Raw genomic sequence first — 6355 nt, forward strand, 5'->3', positions numbered from 1 at the left:
AAAATAAAGTCGTGGGTGCCGCCAAGTACCCACATGGAGCAATCCAGCAACCCGCCACATCTTCACAGAAGTCAATCGGCGGCGATTCAGGACGAGACATCGAGCATTCACGTTGGTGGAGCTGGTAGGGAAGCCTCATCAGGACTCAATCACACGCCCTTCACTACCATGTGCGGTCGACGCTCGCGGCATCCATGTACTCATGTTGATCCAGCACACCTTGTGTCCACCACCAATATGACATGCCTGCTATGTCGAGACTGCCCAAGAAGGTGGCCACCGCCACAGGGCTTGTGGCGGCCGTCCTGTGTTGTCAAGGAAGACGGTCAGTGCCTAAAGGCTTGGTGCCACCTGCTTGATCTGCTATGGACGGATATGAGGTTGCAACGAACTACATTGATGACTTCCTGCCTTCCTTGCCTGATCTGGACGAGGGTAATCAGCAGATGGCCAATTTGAATGAGCACCGGAACACCAGATCATGTAAACAACCACCAGCCTACCCCGGTATGATCTGGATAATAGGAATCAACATGATGCGCCGCCGGACTCCAGGATAAGGGGTCTCGAGAGGGAAAGAGGCGGGAGAGGAGAGGAGTCGGTCTGGAGGCAATGTTGGCGGCTGCGAGGGGGTGTGCTGTGATAGTCTTTCTATGGCGGCAGCTGGGTTGGGTTCGTATGGGTGTCCGGGATCTCATGATAGTGATTTCGTATTGTGATTGTTTGTATTTTTTGCTATAAATTTGGTCAAGCATAGGAAAGATTAACTTATGAAAACCTAATATGCAAAGTAAAAAAGAAACATGGAAGTACTATGTAAATAGTATTCTGACTAGAATTTCAACTACTTCCTTTTAGTGCTTATATTTTCTTGTACCACACAATGTTAGCAGCATACCCCCGAATCATGCCAGCACTTGGGCCTTATCCTTCAATGTAGAACCCGATGGTGCAATAACAACATATCATCATCGTAGTTTTATTTTTTTTTGAAACGGAGGCAAAAGTTTTGCCTCGTCGATTAATTAAGAAGAAAAGAGTTGCCCAGTTAATTTTGGAAAACTGGATAAAAACTGATACAAACAACCCATATGCGTGCTACTCACATCACACAAAACACCGTGACCGCACATGTGGCCCTCCTAACGCACCACAACCACAACTCTCGACACTTGTACAACATAATGAAGCTCCAGACAAGAACACTACCCACAATAGAAATGAAGCACCCTCCATCATGAAGTCGCGGGCTCCTTCCAAATGGCGCCACCCTTCTTGCTTTTGTTTGTCTTTGCTTTCTCCCTGTTAGGTTTCTCCTTCAGGAAGCAGCCACTTGTATTGTCGGATCCAGGATGACCAGCCACCCATTTGTCAAGGAAGTCGTAGAACTCATTGTACTTCTTGATGTAGTTGTCGTCAACCAAGGGGCTCTTAGGAGCTGGACCAAACCAACTGGCCGCAACGACATCATCGGCGCAAGAAAACCACCGACACGACATCCTCGACCACAGGGACTGAAGGAGTCCTGGATAAGGGGGTATCCGGACAGCCGAACTGTATTCATCGTCCGGACTATAGAAGTGTCAAGATACAAGACTCAAGACTTCGGCTCGTGTCCGGATGGGACTCTCCTTTGCGTGGAAGACAAGCTTGGAGATCCGGATATTATGTTTCCTTCCTTGTAACCGACTCCATGTAAACCCTAACTCTCCGGTGTCTATATAAACCGGAGAGCATGGTCCTTAGAAGGCCGATCACAATTACAATCATACCATCATAGGCTAGCTCTTAGGGTTTAGCCTCTACGATCTCGTGGTACATCTACTCTTGTATTCCACATATCTTCAATATTAATCAAGCAGGAAGTAGGGTTTTACCTCCATTGAGAGGGCCCGAACCTGGGTAAACATTGTGTCCCTTGCTTCTTGTTACCATCAGTCTAAGATGCACAGATCGGGACCCCCTACCCGAGATCCGCCGGTTTTGACACCGACATTGGTGCTTTCATTGAGAGTTCCTCTGTGTCGCCGTTGCAAGGGCTCGATGGCTTGTCACGTTGTCAAGGACGATATCACGTCTGGGGGAGCGCTGGCTGTAGGCCAGACTCTCCGACTTGGCGGCTTCATTATGACCGCCCCATCGGCTGTCGCGTCGACGATGGCCTCTCGGGTCATCACACATAAACTTTGCATTGGTTCGAAGCTTTCCGAACAGATGGATCCGATGGAGCTCTCCTCTCTTAACGAGCTCTTGGATCGCATCGCCGCTTTGGGGGTCGCTACGGTCTACGACCGGATTGGGCTTAAACCCGACCAGAGGGACATTCGATCCCCGCCGGCCACCCATGAGATAGCGGTAGTGGAAGAACCACACGTGGGCCGCCCCTCAACTTTGAGGACGAATTATGTTCGGATCACCGAATTCAGTGAGCCGAACACCCACCCAAAGGACTACATGACCCAGGTCCCGGACTTAGAATCGGGCGTTGGGCCAAAGGGATTAGGTAATACTCCAGATCCCGAACTGTCAGGCTCGGTACTTCCCGTGCCCACGGGCGTCAGACCGGATCAAAATCCGGCTTCAGCCAATGACGGCCGCTCGGACTTAATCCATCTCTCCCGTGTCCGGCAGGAGCCCCAGGAGACGGTACGTCGTTACTGGGCCAGATTTCTCCTTGCTCTTAATAAGGTCAAGGACTGCCACGAGGAGGACGTAGTCTCTCTTTTCTGCAGAAACTGCACGAACAAAGGACTCCTTAATGCTATAAGTCGCCATGACATAGAGCACCTTACAGACTTGGCAACCATAGTACAAAAGTACTGTGCGACGGAAAGTGCCTGGAAAACCCCGACAGAATTTTGGGATAGTACGGCCCTCACCGGAACCTTTGTCCGAACTAAACGGCCGAACTCTCATAAGTCGACCAACTCAATTCCCAAGAAACCAAAGCCCGCCCCAGGGCGTGGAACCGTATTGGAAGGATGGCTCAACGGGCCGTGTAAGCTTCACAGCATGCCGGACGCTACACAGACCCATAGCCTTAGAGCATGTTGGATACTCCGGCAGGTAGCTAAGAGTGGCGAGGATCTCCTCGAGAACCATAAAGCAGAACCACATCCCGCCAAAGAACACAATACGGTGCTGACAGTCTTCGAGACCTTCGCCTCAAACAATAGGCGCAAGCGAGCGCATCGAAGCTCCATTGAAATTTGCCATGTGGCAAAAGTAAATCCATGGAACGACATTGCTATAACCTTCAATGCCAGTGACGAACCCCAATTCCAGTCCGTCCGGGCGCCGGCCGCTCTGGTCTTTAGCCCAATAGTGGATGGCTTTCGGCTCACTAAAGTACTCATGGACGGCGGAAGCGGATTAAACCTAATCTATGAAGAAACCCTAAAAAAGATGGAGATTGACAAAAGCCACATTGAACAAAGTGGCACGACCTTCAGGGGAATTATCCCTAGTCGGGAGGCTCGGTGTGCGGGAAAAATCACACTGGACATGGTATTCGGCACCCCAGAGAATTACAGGTCCGAAGAAATCATATTCCAAGTGGCTCCTTTCAACAGCGGATACCACGCCATTCTAGGGCGGGACGCGTTTTCGAGCTTTCGAGCCATACCCCATTACGGGTACATGAAGCTTAAAATGCCCGGATCCAATGGAATCATCACTCTAGCTAGTGATCCGGACGTCGCACTCCGTGCCGAAAACAAAACCGCAGCACTGGCCTTGGAAGCATTATCCGAAGCCCTAGCGGCAGAAGAATTAACCACACTACGTGCCACCGTGGACAGGGACGATGTGATACTCGACAAGCGACCCAAGTCCACCTCATTCAAACCCGCAGATGAGATAGTCAAATTCCAAGTCCACCCAACGGACCCCATGAAGACAGCTTCCATCGGGACACAGTTGAACCCCGCTATGGACGCCGCACTGCGCGACTTCTTACGCGAGAATTGGGATATCTTCGCCTGGCACCCATCGGACATGCCGAGCATCCCACGTGGATTGGCCGAACACAGCCTTAACATACTAAAGGGATACAAACCTGTTAAACAGACCTAAGGCGATTTTCGGAGCCCAAACGGCAAGCCATGGGGGAGGAGCTAGCCAAGTTACTTGAGGCCGGATTCATCAGAGATATCAAACATCCGGATAGGCTGGCAAACCTGGTAATGGTGCCAAAGAAGGACAAATCTTGGCGCCTGTGCGTCGACTTCAAAGACCTTAACAAGGCTTGCCCCAAGGATCCCTCTCCCCTCCCTCACATCGATCAAATCATCGATGCCAGAGCCGGACATGACTCGCTGTGTTTCCTCGACGCATACTCTGGATACCATCAAATAAAGATGGCAGAGTCCAACCAAGCTGCAACAGCTTTCATAACGCCATACGGCCCTTTCTGCTTCAACACTATATCCTTCGGGCTTAAGAATGCCGGAGCAACCTATCAACGCATGATTCAAACATGCCTGGAAAAGCAAATCGGCAAAACAGTGGAGGCATACGTGGACGACGTAGTCGTTAAAACAAGACACGTCGAAACCCTAATTGATGACTTGAGGCTTACGTTCGACAACTTACGAACATACGACATCAAGCTGAATCCGGAGAAATGCATTTTTGGCGTCCCCTCTGGAAAACTGCTGGGCTTCATCGTTTCCAATAGAGGAATTGAAGCTAATCTGGCAAAAATCCGAGCTTTGTCACAGTTGGCTATACCAACAGACCTCAAACACATCCAGAAACTAGCTGGATGCGTGGCTACTTTGAGCCGCTTTATCTCCAGGTTAGGAGAAAAGGCATCGCCTCTTTATCGCCTCCTTCGGCGCACCGAACACTTCGTGTGGACGGATGCCTCCGCGGCCGGACTAGACGAAATAAAGACCTTATTGGCCAGTAATCCAGTCCTAACAATGCCAACTATCGGCGAACCTATGCTGCTGTACATCGCTGCAACACATCAAGTTGTAAGCGCAGTACTCGTCGTCGAACGAGAGGTTGACGGATACAAATTCCCGCTACAGAAGCCGGTTTATTACGTATCCACGGTCCTCACACCATGCAAATCCCGATACCCACATTATCAAAAAATAGCATACGCGGTCTTCATGTCATCCCGAAAGCTACGACACTACTTTCAAGAGTGTTCGATTACGGTGGCCTCCGAAGTACCGCTCAACGACATAATAAATAACCGCGATGCCACGGGCCGGATTGCTAAATGGGCCATCAAGCTCGTTCCGTTTGACATAACATACAAGCCTCGGTGGGCTATCAAGTCGCAAGTATTAGCTGACTTTGTTGCCGAATGGACGGAAGCCAAACTCCCTAAAGAATACGGCGCATACTCTAATTGGATCATGCACTTTGACAGCTCTAAAATGTTGGACGAATTGGGAGCAGGCGTCATCCTGACTTCTCCCACCGGAGACACGGTCCAATACGTCCTCCAAATATTATACACAGACTCCAACAATGCAGCCGAATACGAGGCTCTGTTGCACGGTCTTCGGATGGCAGTCTCTATGGGCATTCATCACCTAGAAGTGTGCGGGGATTCAAACCTCACAATATCACAAATAAATGGAGACTTTGATGCCAAGGATCCGAAAATGGCAGCCTATCGCAATGCCGTCCTTAAAATATCAGCTCGGTTCGAGGGGCTCGAATTCCACCATGTGGCTCGAGAAAACAATCAAGCGGCAGATGTCCTTGCCCGCATCGGCGCTAAACGCGACCCTGTCCCACCAAACATATTCCTAGAAAGACTGTTCAAGCCATCCATGGTATGGGAAGGGGAGTCCGGCAATACTAGCACGAATCCGAATACATCCCCAGATTCCGAACTATCAGACACAGTTGGAGGTTCTACCACCGAAATAACATTGTCAGCCCACGAAATAATGGTTGTCATCGCCCCGTGGACTGAGTCTTTCTTGGCCTACCTAAATAGGCAAGAGCTCCCTGAAGACGAAAACGAAGCACGCTACATTGTCCGGCGTTCTAAAGCTTACAAAGTCCATGAAGGAGAGCTCTATAAGAAAAGTGCTACCGGAGTGCTCCAAAGGTGCATCTCCGAAGAGGAAGGGCGGCAGCTCTTGGCTGAAATCCATGCCAGACTGGGAGGGCACCATGTTGCGGCTCGAGCACTAGTCAGCAAAGCCTTCTGTACATGTTTCTATTGGCCGACACCCCGAGCAGACGCACATGACCTTGTCCAACACTGCGTCGGTTGCCACCTCTTCACCAATCAGAGCCATATGCCCCCTACCGCTCTCCAAACAATCCCCATAACTTGGCCCTTCGCATTCTGGGGGTTGGATATGGTTGGACCCCTTAAAGG

Source organism: Triticum aestivum, chromosome 5B (genome assembly GCF_018294505.1).
Source record: "Triticum aestivum cultivar Chinese Spring chromosome 5B, IWGSC CS RefSeq v2.1, whole genome shotgun sequence".
NCBI classification, from domain to species: domain Eukaryota; kingdom Viridiplantae; phylum Streptophyta; class Magnoliopsida; order Poales; family Poaceae; genus Triticum; species Triticum aestivum.